The sequence below is a fragment of the Ochlerotatus camptorhynchus genome, unplaced genomic scaffold (genome assembly GCF_037179485.1).
Source record: "Ochlerotatus camptorhynchus isolate MF236.1 unplaced genomic scaffold, CSIRO-AGI_Acam_v1.1 ptg000547l, whole genome shotgun sequence".
Classification (NCBI taxonomy): Eukaryota; Metazoa; Arthropoda; class Insecta; order Diptera; family Culicidae; genus Ochlerotatus; species Ochlerotatus camptorhynchus.
In genome coordinates, this window is record NW_027041030.1 from 80,145 (window position 1) to 94,170 (window position 14,026).

The 14,026-nt window shown below is 42.9% G+C and overlaps 1 protein-coding gene and 1 pseudogene across 1 annotated transcript in view; one reads left to right on the forward strand and one right to left on the reverse strand.

The window, feature by feature from the left end:
• Nucleotides 1-14,026, reverse strand: part of LOC135713219 (sarcosine dehydrogenase, mitochondrial-like) — a 43,133-nt pseudogene that overhangs the window by 21,276 nt on the left and 7,831 nt on the right.
• Nucleotides 7,509-14,026, forward strand: part of LOC135713224 (octopamine receptor beta-3R-like) — a 390,570-nt gene continuing 384,052 nt past the window's right edge. The window contains exon 1 of the mRNA XM_065236330.1: nucleotides 7,509-7,638. The gene's annotated coding sequence lies outside the window, so the exon portion shown is untranslated. The remainder of the gene's footprint in view (nucleotides 7,639-14,026) is intronic.

Below are 14,026 nucleotides of genomic sequence, written 5' to 3' on the forward strand. Positions count from 1 at the left end.
ATGATTATATTTCTAGTCCCGTGGGAAATAACCTTGGAGTGCCCCAGAAGTGTGAGTTGTTCGTGGTCGCGATTCAGTTGGTCTTTTCGACGCGTAATGTGTACCTGTCGCGGCCAAAAGCTAATTTCTTCTCCGGTTAGGGAGAGTCTTTCGCTTACTAGGTGAGACACTGTTTTTTGATTCTAGGAGCTCCTTTTTTCTCCGGTTAAGGGGAGAAGTTTTCACTTCTACCTAGGTCAAGAGTTCTTCTAGGAGCTAATTTTTTCTCCTGTTAAGGAGAGAAGTTTTCGCTCCTAGGCCGAAGTAGTGTAACGTTTAACATTAGATTATTATCCTTCGTGAAGGATGAACATAGTGAGAAAACTAATCTTAATCTACATGCGTAGATATGTCGCGTGTGGGCGTGTTTATCCTACTCGAGCGCATGTGTATCCTAAGTAAATAGTGCAGTCGGATTATGTAAGCGAGCTGTCATTATTTGCCCTACTTTTCATTTGTTTTCCTCGGTCTTGGTATTGACATCAGACTTCTGCAACTATGCGGGTTGGCTTATAGACTTGATCCTAAATTAATTGCCACGCGGGAACAGTACCCATGCCAAGATTCTCACCGAATTAGTGATTCTTCGTTTGAGCACCTAACTGCAAAACATATTTGCTTGATCCATCCTCCCGTCGTTGATGTGAAAATTATGTCATAATTCCCTGGCATAATCTCGGTACCTTCCATATTGACGCTGTACTGCGCCTGCGAGTTCATCTTTTTACTATTGTGTACTACACCGTTCGAAAAAGTAGTGTAAATTTCTGTTCAATATGATGCACATAAATGGAGCGTCACATATCATATAAGTTTACATTATAAATCATGTAAAGTTCTGAGACATTCAATGCAATGTAGCAAATATTGTATACAAAAGTCCATCTTTGTAAACAACATGGTTGCTCGCTTGCATGAAATGAAATACAAGTTTACGTGAATGAATGTTTACATCACAATTAAAATTCAGAATTTTTGTCTGTGTAAACCATCCTAACCACTCACCTCGATGGGCTACCTTACAAAAATAGGTAAGAGAAACCTACGCTTGCTTTGCCAGCGGGATCCACCAGCAGCGATAATCAAAACAAACAAAAAAGCGACCGCGAGAGGATTTGGACCGGACAGCGATGATGTGGAGAGTTTTGATCAACTTTTGGTTCGTATTAAACAGATGATTGAGGACGGAAATGCGAAGATTGAGAGGAAGATAGAGTCCAGCAAAGCGGCTCTTTTCACTGAAATCTCTACCCTGCGTGATAAGGAGTGATAGCCGATATTAAATCTATTCGTTCAGCAGCAAAATTTCGTTATGAATGTATGTTTATGGAGGTCTCCATACAAAACAATAAGTTTCTAATGCTGCTAACGTACCACAACAATAGGGCTGTTTCCCCTATAGGGTTTACATATTGAAGTAGTTAAGTAGAATTTGTAAGAAATGTGAACAACGAAGTATCCGATTGTAATTTATTTTATAAGGGAGAACCCTTACTCTGCCAGTTTAATAAATAAATAAATAAATAACTAATACATAAAATAAATAAATACGGAATAGATAAGTACGGAATGTATTAGGGCCTTTTTTATTTAATATGTATATTAATGACTTACGGCTTGTTCTACGATTTTGCGACATTAATCTTTTTGCCAATGATACTGTGTTTTTCATTGCAGCTAAGGATTTAGATGATGCCGTTTTACACTTGAATGAAGATTTGCGTTCTCTAAGTAGATGGTTTAAGTGTAAGGAGTAGAAATTAAATACAAGTTAAGCTAAATTCATTGTGATTTCCCGGAATCAAGTAAATGAGAACGTCTCTGTTGTAATTGATGGTGAGACTTTTGATCGCGTTCGGGAGATTAAATATATCGGCGTAATTACTGACGAAAAACTTAGGCTCTACTCTCACATTTGTAATGTCATCAAGAAAATTACCAAGAAGTATGGAAATCTATGTCGACTGAAAAACGATCTAACTATTGCCACTAAAATACAGCTATACAAATCAATCATCTTTCCTAATCTAGAATTTTGCACTTCCATTTTATTTTTGGCCTATGAAATACAAATATCAATCAAGTATCCTTTGATCGGCGGTGGCAGTGGCGTAGAAAGCATTACTTCCTCGGTGGCGACGATAGCGGCGCATATCGGTTGCGACCACCCCTTAGTTTTTGAATTTTCCAAAATCCCTGTCCATGGTAATGATACCAATAATTTGGTTCATTTTATGTATAATTTTATGCAGTGGGGTCGAGAAAAACGATTTACAAAAATTAAACCGTGTCAGCGTATCAAAACTATACCAGCGGTTTCGATTGCCACGCATTACAGTTCGTGTGGTCGACTATGAACCAGCTCTGGGAAAACCATGAACACAAATTATGTCGATGATTTCGGTGTGCAATTTGCAATGATCTAGCGTTTTGCGTATTATTCTCATCCTTTGCGTATTGTTCACAGACAAGTTAAGCTCATCATCATCAAATCCGTGAAACGATGGTTCATCATCAGTCAAAACATTGGTGCAAAGTCAATAAAAAAAAAACGTAATATTTACGTTATTGGTTTAATATTTCAATTGGTAAGCCTTTGGCTCTTAATCTTCGTTTTAGTTAATTGGTTATTCTAATGTGATGATTGCGTTTAAAGCTAATTTACAGGATACAGTTTTATGGGATTGTTTTCGTTTGAATTTAAAAATTTCATAACCTAGCTAGCACAGGAACCTACCTAACTACTTAATTTAGGTTTCCAAATCACAAATGATCTGATGGTTTGATCTCAGACAGGCGACTCTGAACCTTTCCAGCGTGGAAGTCTTTCGCTCCTCGAGTGTCTTCAACGTGGTCTTCAACGGCCAGGTGGTGAATCTCAGAATTACGAGTGCGCGGTGGACTGTTAAGGATCATTCTGAGGATATTGTTTTGGATCCTCTGAAGCTTTATGTGGTGGCACTTAGCACAACTCTCCCAGATTGGCATACCGTGCTCAATAGCCGGCAGCGGACAGCAAGCTTATTTTTAAGGGACAGGGTGGACTTCCTGTTTATCAGAGGGTAGAGCGACCTGATCAAGATGTTACACTTGGTGGATGTCTTGTCCACATGGGATCGGAATAGCAATTTGCTATCAAGGGTGAGACCAAGGTAGACTACTTCACTAGACCATTCAATGGGAGTGCTATCAAGATGGACCGTTAGCAGGTGGAACAAGCCGAGGTGAATTCGAGTGTGGAAACAGAATGGTTTGTATTTCAGCTGCATTTATACAAATCTTCCAGCTTTTGAAATAGTCGGACAGAACATCCAGGCCTGATTGTAGTTTACTCGCCAGAGCACAGATCACTCGACCCTTATAGATGATGGAAGTAGTTTTTGATGATTTTCACGAGGTAGATCGGGAAGTTGTATCGATGCAGCTTGTACACTAAGCCATTCTCGACGTCCAACAATGCCATGGCAGATGTATTGGAAACGGACTTATTCCGCTTGATGATGTTAGTAACACGTGCGAGTTGGTGGATGGTAGTGGGGCCTTTCCTAAACCCGAATTGCTCTTAAAGAAATATGTTATTATCATTTGAAAATACCATCAGACGGTTGAGTATCAACTTTTCGAATAGCTTCGAAATGGAGGACAAGAGCCTGATGGAGCGATAGCTTTTGGCACTGGTAGGATCTTTGCCAGACTTGTGTATTGGAATCACTTTGACTGACTTCCAGCATGCGGAGGAAGTCGGCAAGCTCAATATGTTTTGCTCTTACAGAGCAAACGTTCCAGGTAGCGATGGTTAGCGGTTTAGACACCATACTGGATACTTACCGAGCATTTGAATCTGTTCGGGCTTGTTGCGGCACTTACGTAGAGCACCGGTCATATTGATGAAAATCTCCATCAATTCATCCGCTGTGAACAGATCGGGATTATTTGGTTGAGCTGTTGGTTGTCTCCAGAATCCAGGGGGGATGGAGAGCTTTGTCCAGCAGAAGATCCAGACGTTTCTTTGGGGGGGGGGGGGTTCGCACCCTTGGATTCGCTTGTCCATGAAGAGGCGGAAAGTCCTCCGCCCTGAAAGCCGGGGCCTTATCCTTCCTTCGTGCTGGTTGATTTTTGGTGCACGCCTGATTTCAGATGTGCTTGAAATCGTCGCGTTTAGGGCACTGCTTGTTGGATCCTTGGTGAGCACCACCACAGTTGGCGCATTTTAACTCCACGGCTCCATCTGCAGGGCAGTCGGAAGTGGCGTGCTCTTGAGCGCAATTACCACAGCGTGGCTTAATGTTGCAGTTTCGGGTGCCGTGTCCAAAGTTCAGACACCGTTGGCACTGAGTCACATCACGATGGCCGCCACGGTATGGCTCCCAGCGGACGATGATGGAATTGATGGAGCGGATGGCCTTCAGCACGTTGAGCGTCACCGTTCCCTTCTGGAAGTGTACCAGGAAAAGGCCATCCGGATACGCCTTCACATTTTCGTTCTTCCTTGTCATCCGATAGACTTGGGGCCAGCTTGTACCGGTCTCTGATTTCAGCTTCGATAAACTTCGGGTCGAAGTTTGGTAGGCCCCTAATGACGACCTTGAATGGCTTCTCACCGGGAATGTCGTGGGTGAACGATGGGTGGGGTACGGAGCACCACCTTGGTGCCGACTCTGCCCAACTTGTATTCGGCTTTAACGCCCAGCGTCGCTAGATCTGCGATGAGCTCATTAAGATGGGCATTTTTCACTACCAATGGAGGTAGCTTCACTTTTGCCGCACTCGGGCCGGCAGAATTTTCGTTGCCGATGGCGTCGCCGAAATCACCGATGTCGCTGGCGTTTGTCGCAGTGACATCGGACTGGCCTCGATTCTTCTTCCTCTTCTTGCTGCGTTTTTCCAACACAGCTGGCTGGATATTCCCATCCATGGGGAGAACAGCAAACCTGTTCGAGGTAGGCACACCGGAGCTTCCTTCACCGGGGCTCTGGACCTTCGCCGGGCTTCGCGACCGATGCTTCCCTATTTCGGGGCACACACACACGCACGACAAACCGCGAAAGAGAGAGCGCGAACACTATCGCCACGAACTTTTCAAACAACTTGAGAGAGCGAGTTAACACCGAACTGAACTGCTTGACGATCAAGCAGAGAATCTCTGTGATGAACTAATGCCATACAGCAGTGCTCTTTTATATCTTTTCAGGTTAAAGCAGAATGATGTGCAACCAAGTGGTATAAAAGCTACAAAGACTCCTCCCATTATGAGTAGTTTGCTATCAAGTAGCGACACTGGCTCTTTTCCTTTTGCGTACACGGCGAATGAGAACGACCCAAATTTGAGTTTAGTTCACTCATAATCGTTAAAAGTGCAGGAACTCAGCGATGAGTAAATTTGTCTAATGGTTTCCTGTGGAAAACCTAAAAATTCTGCCAGAAAATGAGGAAATTGACGAAAATTTTATTCAGTCTCGGAGTAGTACCAATAGACTGAGTGAATCCAATCTTTACTTTTCTTAAATTCGGTAATTTTTCCCTGAAAAATCCTGGAAAAACCTAGGAAAACATGAGGAAAATTTACGCATCGCTGAGTTCCTGCACTTTATTTCTTATTTCTGAGATAACTAAACTCAAATTTTGGGTTGTTTTCATTCGCCGTGATATCACCTTGCGTGATTACCTCTCACCCCAGCAGGCCTGGGTCCAACCTCAGTCGGCGCCACCGGCATGTTCTAAGGCATAACATCTCTGATCACGCCTTCCTTCGGGAAGTGAAGCCGTTGGTCCCCGGTTGAGTTGATGGGTCGATTGGTAGGGTCCAGGTGTGGGAGCTGCCTCCCTGGCGTCGGTAGCATTGGAGCTCAGTACGGAAAACAAATCTCGCGTCACTTTTCAATAGGTTCTATCTACATTGATCGATTCTCTTCATCGACACTCTCTTTCGTAAATAACTCGGCTTCACAAATGTTTCCTGCCGTCTTCGTCGAATTAGATGCTAGATTGTTGCTTCTTCCATCGAAAATTAACGGCCGTGGAGGTTCAAAGTTGATCAAGGTTGATCAAAATAATTTGTACCCCTGCTTCCAGTTTGAGTACATGAACATTTTGAGTGGTCATTGGTTATGAATATGGACAAACAGGCAGATGAATTCTATTCCTTCTCTTTACTGTATAAGCTTGGTGGCCCTGGTAATGTTGGTAATGATTTAACCTCCGAAACCAAACAGAGTGCGTCTCTGTCACTTAAAAACGTAGATGACATCCATGGCCGCTTACGCTTGGCGTGTTTAGTGTAGGTGACAGCATAACGGATCTCATTTTTCAGGAACACCTTCAGCACAGCTCGTTAATCAGACCGGAGATACGTCTAACACCGCCACGGCGAGCCAGACGATGGATGGTGGTTATCTCGAAGAATTTGCGTTTGGTTCTGAATATGGCGATGAGTGTGCAAAATATTACGCAATTCCATCCTCCTTATTCGCACGCGCCCGAGGATCGGAGGCGAATGCCACTTTGACTTGTTTCGTCTACTTACTACTCTCTGACGACTGTGCTGGGGAAGCAGCATATGCATGTAGGTAATTGGTGGATTTGTTAGTTAATTCGACGCTTTTGGACGATGCTGGACATTTACCAGTTTTTCAACAGTTTCTTGTTGAAAATCAACATTCGGAAGCATTGGTATCGATTTCTGATCGATTGGTGATAAAATTATTGAAATGGGACCAAGGGCAGCTTAGTTATTAACGGTCAAAGTCTTTCTTAATTTGTTACATGTCCCATTTTCGGTTTTCACAAAGTGTACCCCCATATAGAAATAAAAGACGTAGTCCTACGTCAAAATAGTTAATTCAAACAAACTGTTGGTCCTCTACATCACAACTGACATCACTAATGTGCATCTTTCAAAATGTAAAGCTACAGACGAGCCTTGGGACCTTGTTGCAGTTAAGCAATCCTCAAGGTTATGCCAATGCTCAGGGAGTGTACGACTAGGTCACAAGTCATTTCAATGGAAAATAATTAGCCATTCATAGCAGAAATCCAAACCCGGCACACAGTCAAACCGTAGCTCTTTCTACAGAACGCCACAGTAGAACACCTCTGTTCTGACACATTACACCCACACAGCGCACATACTGTATATTGAATCTATAAAAAAAGAAAAGGAAATCTAAACAAAACCTTTTGCAATAACACTCTTCCCTTTTTCTCTCTCTGCTCTTGTTTTCGTTTCAGCTCGCGATCGATGCATCCACCGCGGGGTAGATACAATGCCATACATCACCTGCTGCTCGACCGTCAGTTATGTGAAAGTGTCAGCGGTGAAGCGGTGAATGCTCTACTACAACCACGAACAGGTGCAAATTAATTACCCTTTGACCTTTGGCGGGACTTTGGCGGGAAGGTGCGTGAGCCGATGCAGTGTGTGTGTTCGATAAAACCGATTAAACCAAATCACGTGAGCTAAATGAAGAAAAAAAAGATGGTCATTAAGGAAACGTCACGCTGAGTTACACAGTGCGATAGAAGAAGATTATTAGAGAGCAGTTGACATGGCCCAAGCGAATGAAAGAAGAGAAAGCAATTGCTGCTGCTGCTGACGCGACGGTGGGTCGGTGTGGGTGGTGCTCGATCAGAACGATGTTGTTGATTGTGAATGAACTGCTGCCGGTGTGTGATGGTAGCTGGCTTTAGGTGATGGGCAGGGGCAGGGTTGCTTCCACTCACTTCGCTATAGGAAAATGTGTTTCATAACTCCGGACGGGTTCGACGTTTGGGCGTAACTGGTTTTGCGAACAATGGCTTCAATAACCGATTTCTGGTGATTAAAAGCTCGCAAACAAACTCACTGCCCTACCTTAGTTTGTTGTTACAATGCGAGAATGAGCTTTTATTCGCGAGAAATAGGTGATTGAAGTCAGTGTTTACAAAACAGCTCCGCCCAAATCTCAAATCAGTTTGGGATTATGAAATCATTAGATGTTATAATGATAGTTTGTACTTGTAAGTTAAAAGAATAGGTTGTGCAGTATGTGTTTGATACATATTACCTGTCAATTTCGCTTTCAGAGAGTCACAATCAGCGATTTTACGATTTCACGAATCATAAAATCGCTGAATGTGATACTGTGATAGCGATTTTTACAGGTTTGATGTATCAAACACATACTTCACAATCTCTTATTCTAACTTACAACTATACACTTTCATTGAACATCTAATAATTTCATAATTCCGAAAAATATTGTTTATAGTGACGTGAGTGGAAGCAACCTTGAGTCAGGGAGTGAGGACGATGATGGTCAGGTCATTCGGGAATGGATCGGGTATTTACAGTGTCAACAGTGAAATTTATTGCCACCATCGAGGCCGATTGGAAGCTGATAATGGTGTGGTGTTTTACTGCAGTATTAATGCCGTGATGGGAAGGAATTGTGTGTATTTTTCGCCAGGGAAAAATCGTCCCAAAAATGGATGAAATTGTTTCCCACGGGTGGCAAGTGTTGCTAGATCTTGAAGCAGATATCTTAGCGATATTTCATATACAATTTAAAACACAGACCGATGACCGTTGGAAGGCTGATTTTACGCCATTAGGCTATATTTGTAAGCGGGTATGCGCTTTTCCTCTTTACATTGTTCATACATTCCTGAAGGGCTCTTCATCTTTGTTTAATTTGTTATTGCAATTTATGTGTTTACGTTTTTCAACTAGTTTACTTTAGCTTGAATTTAAACATAATTTGATAATCTACCAAGCTACTAATAACTTAACCTAATTAACAAGATTGCGTATGATCTCGTGATTTGATTTCAGACAGGCGAACCTTTCGAGGCTGAGCGTTTTCCGCTCCTCGAGTGTTTGAAGACCGGCCAGGTGGTGAACCTCAGAATTACGAGTTCGCGGTGGACTGTTAAGGATCATTCTGAGGATCTTTTTTTGGATTCTCTGAAGCTTTAGGTGGTGGCACTTAGCACAACTCTCTCAGGCATGCATACCATACTCAATAGCCGGCAGAATGATCTGCTTGTGAACAGCAAGCTTATTTTTAAGGGACAGGGTGGTCTTCCTGTTTATCAGAGGGTAGAGCGACCTAATCAAGATGTTACACTTGGTGGATGTCTTGTCCACATGGGATCGGAATAGCGATTTGCTATCGAGGGTGAGACCAAGGTAGACTACTTCACTCGACCATTCAATGGGAGTGCTATCAAGATGGACCGTTAGCAAGTGGAACAAGCCGAGGTGAATTCGAGTGTGGAAACAGAATGGTTTGTGTTTTAGCTGCATTGATACAAATCATCAAGCTCTTGAAATAGTCGTACAGAACATCCAGGCCTGATTGTAGTTTACTCGCCAGAGCACGGATCCCTCGACCCTTATAGATGATGGAGGTGTCATCTGCGAACATAGACAGGATACCACCAGGAACGTCTGACGTGAAAATGTTGTATAGGATAGGCCCAAGCAGGCTACCCTGAGGAACCCCTGCATCAACGTTGAACGAATCAGAGGGGACATTGTTCAAGTAGACCTGGAATGATCTGTCCGACAAGTAGTTTTTGATGATCTTCACGAGGTAGATCGGGAAGTTGTATCGATGCAGCTTGCACACTAGGCCATCATGCCAGACATTGTCCAACGGCTTCTCGACGTCCAACAATGCACACTGGGGACAAAATCGAAACAATGTGTTAAAATTCAATAACTTCGGTGCTCGCTGGAACAAGAGACTAAAACATAGTCATTCTTAAAAAAAAAAGTCTCAGGAATCGATTGGAGTGGGTTTCATCTTGGGCACGATAGAGTAAGTTGGGGTTTTTCACAGTTTTGCCCTAAAATCTGCTATTTTGCATGATTTGAATGCTGTATCTCAAGATACCGATGATATAGACGGATAATTTCTTCGGCAAAGTTGATCAGGAAGTCAAGGACTATTGTATGATGGACAGAACAATCCAGAACTCCTCCACTAGGTGGCGCTAGTGAGCATTGAAAGTGAATATATTTGTGCTGCTGTATCTCAAGATCCTGACTATTTAGACGGATGATTTCTTCGGCAAAGTTGATCAGGAGGTCAAGGAAAAATCCGGAATTCACTCGCTAGATGGTGCTAGTGAGCATTTGAAATGAATATGTTTGTGCTACTGTATGTTCATGTATTTTTCTTTGTGTTTGTGTGTGTGTGTGTGTGTGTGTGTGTGTGTGTGTGTGTGTGTGTGTGTGGGTGTTTTTTTTTTTTTTTTTTTATAGTAAGGTTTAGGAAAGCTTCAAGAAGCCTGGCCTGTAGTGAAGGTGGCACGGTGTGGTATCCACTAGTTGCCTAGTGCAGCTCCACTAAAACCCATTCCTTACTCTCTCCTCTGCCTGGATCCCCCCGGGACCACTGTGAAGCGACTACTTCGGGGGGTGGCTGTGCTCATGCACTTGTCGTACTCTCAGCGCTAGCTGGCGTTGCTAGATCGCTGCTCTTCTCTCCATTTAAGGACGGGCATCTCCGTTCGCACTGCCTCGAACCTTGGACAGTCAAAGACCACATGCTCCGGCGTTTCATCGACGTTGCCACACTCCGGACAGAGGGGTGACGCTGCGTGTCCGAACCGATGCAGGTATTTCCTGAAGCAGCCGTGGCCAGACAGGAACTGCGTTAGGTGGAAATTGACTTCTCCGTGTTTTCTGTTCACCCAGGTCGAAAGAATCGGTATTAGTCTATGTGTCCATCTACCGTTCTCCGTCGTGTTCCACTCCTGTTGCCACTTAGCCAATGACTCCACTCTCACAACTTTCCGTACTCTTCCGGCTTCTCTCTGCCTGTAGCACTCACTGTCCTCCGCCAGGGTGATGTGTGTGTGTGTGTGTGTGTGTGTGTGTGTGTGTGTGTGTGTGTGTGTGTGTGTGTGTGTGTGTGTGTGTGTGTGTGTGTGTGTGTGTGTGTGTGTGTGTGTGTGTGTGTGTGTGTGTGTGTGTGTGTGTGTGTGTGTGTGTGTGTGTGTGTGTGTGCGTGCGCGTTATGAGCCACAGGGACACATCTGTGGTACTTATCCAACGGAACATTCAAATTTCTTCTTCATTACTCTCCTCGTTAAGTTCATCGGGGTCATCGTGTTCTTCGTCACTCTCTTCGATGAGTTCACCGGAGTCAACCGCTTTTCCATGGTTTTCATCGCTGTCATCTTGTTTCAAGGTGTATTCGTCCAACCTCTCTTCGAACCTGGCATCAGTACTTCTCGATTGTCTGCTCTGGTTAAAGAAACAGGCAAGTTTTGGGTCAGACCTAGTCAAAACTTCGGTCATCATGTCGATCAAATTTTCTTCCGGAGACGTTTTCCGAGCTAGATGTGTGTGAACGGCGGGCCATATTGCCGTTATTGCAGCTTCCGGACCCACCAATCTTAGGACGGTTGATGTTCATGCCATACTCCCGTTCTAGTTCAACAGCTATTACACGGGCTTTCTTTTTAACTAGGGGATTCGTGTATGCCGGAAGCTCAAGTGACGTTCTAGGTCATCCAAAGCATTCTATAGTTTAGAATATTTGACAACCAAGGCCTGCACAATGTCTTCAGCGTTGAAACTTGCTCAAACATGTTCAAAAAGGTTCTGTATATCGCTCATGATCAGTTTGATGTATATATGATGCTCAAGGTTCACCAAATTGTCCTTGATCTCAGATCAAATAATGTACCAGGTCAGTCATAACCGGTACAAGGCCCTTACTGCCGTGAGATGACAAAGTGACGTAAACGCCACCATGTTCAATTTTCACTTTTCTTCATATTCATAATCTATACCCTAAGATACACAGAAAACACTCTCTTCGTGATAAAAATGTGTTTTGGAAGCCTGGAGGCAAAGCGACGTAACCCTACATTTTCGGAAAAAGAGTAATATGTTTTCACTGTTTCTACGGATAAGTGACGTCCACCATATAAGAATGTTGAAAATTCAAAAGAAGTTATAAGCAGTGAGGTTCATATTTTCCGCTTAATTTTGACATTTTTTAACAGAATGAAATTTTTTTTGGCAAATTTTTATAATTATTGCAAGTTTATGCACCCAGGTCCATGACTATAATGCACATCATTTTCGTTGTAATTGATGGTGTATGAGATGTTCTAGGTTCTCCAAGTTGCTTTAGAATTCAGATTATTTGATCTACTGGCTCAACCATGAACTGCACGATGTCCTCAGCGACAAAACCTACAAAGACATGTTCATAAAGTTTCTGCGGATCGTTTTTGATTTATTTTGATTTATAGGAGAACTGTCTTGAGCTCAGATCAAATGATTTACCTGATCAACCATAACTGATACAAGGTCCTTAGCAACTAAACACGTCCAAACAACATCAATTTAAGGTGTATTAGAAGTTCTATGTTCTTCAAATTGTTCTAGAGGTCAGATTATTTGATCTACTGGGTCAACTAAAATCTGCACGATGATCTCACCGACAAAACTATCCGAAACACGTTTATACAGTTTCTGTTGTTCGTTTATAGTTGATTTTGAGATGTATAAGATACTCATGGTTCTCCAAATTGTCCTTGAGTTCAGATCAAATTCTCAACCAGGTTCACTGATTCAAAGCCCTAAAGCGACTATAAAGCAAACCATGCTGGAGGTGGCCGGGATTCAAGGTTGGTCTAGGATTTCAGATTGGAAAATTTCTCGAATTCCCTGGGCATAGTATATTATTGTACTTGCCACACAATATACACATGTAAAAATCGAACAGGTTTGGAAAGCTTTCAATTAACAACTGTGGAAGTGCATCTAGAGCACTAAGTTGAGAGCAGGCGTTGGGACGTAATAGCCAAAGAAGATCATAGATAGCACTAACTATCGGAGGAATTCCGAATTGTTCTGTCCATCATCCAACAGTCCTTGACCTCCTGATCAACATTGCCGAAGAAATCATCCGTCTAAATAGTCAGGATCTTGAGATACAGCAGCACAAATATATTCACTTTCAATGCTCACTAGCGCCACCTAGTGGAGGAATTCCGAATTGTTCTGTCCATCATACAATAATCCTCGACCCCCTGATCAACTTTTCCCAAGAAATCATCCGTCTAAATAGTCATGATCTTGAGATACAGCAGCGCAAACATATTCACTTCGAATGCTCACTGCGCCGCCTAGTGGAAGAATTCCGAATTTTTCTGTCCATCATCATACAGTCTTTGACCTCTTGATCAACTTTGCGCAAGAAATCATCCGTCTATATCAACGGTATCTTGAGATACAGCATTGAAATCATGAAAAATAGGAGATTTCAGGGCAAAACTGTGAAAAACCCCAACTTACCCTATTGTGCCCAAGATGAAACCCACTCCAATCAATTTCTGATACTTTTTTCCATAAGAATGACTATGTTTTAGTCTCTTGTTCCAGCGAGCACCGAAGTTATTGAATTTTAACACATTGTTTCGATTTTGTCCCCAGTGTGCAATGCCATGGCAGATGTATTGGAAACGGAATTATTCCGCTTGATGATGTTAGTAACCCGTGCGAGTAGGTGGATGGTAGAGTGGCCTTTCCTAAACCCGAATTTCTCTTTGAGTAAGATGTTATTATCATTTGAAAACACCACCAGACGGCTGAGTATCAACTTTTCGAATAGCTTCGAGATGGAGGACAAGAGCCTGATGGGGCGATAGCTTTTGGCACTGGTAGGGTCTTTGTCAGGCTTGCGAATTGGAATGACTTTGGCTTACTTCCAGCATGTAGGGAAGTAGCCAAGCATCAAACACTTATTAAAGATTGCTGCAAGGTGCTCGAAGAAGTCAACACTGATGTTTTTCAACTCGAGGTTGACCACTCCATCGACACCAGCGGTCTTCATGTTCTTGGTAGATTTAATCGCTGCTGTCACCTCATCAGCCGATATTCTACTTTCGTCAGGGACAACTACGGGGGTGGCAGCGACTCTAAACATTGCCTCTGATACGGCAATCTCTTGGGGACTCATCAAGTTTATGTGAATTCACAAAA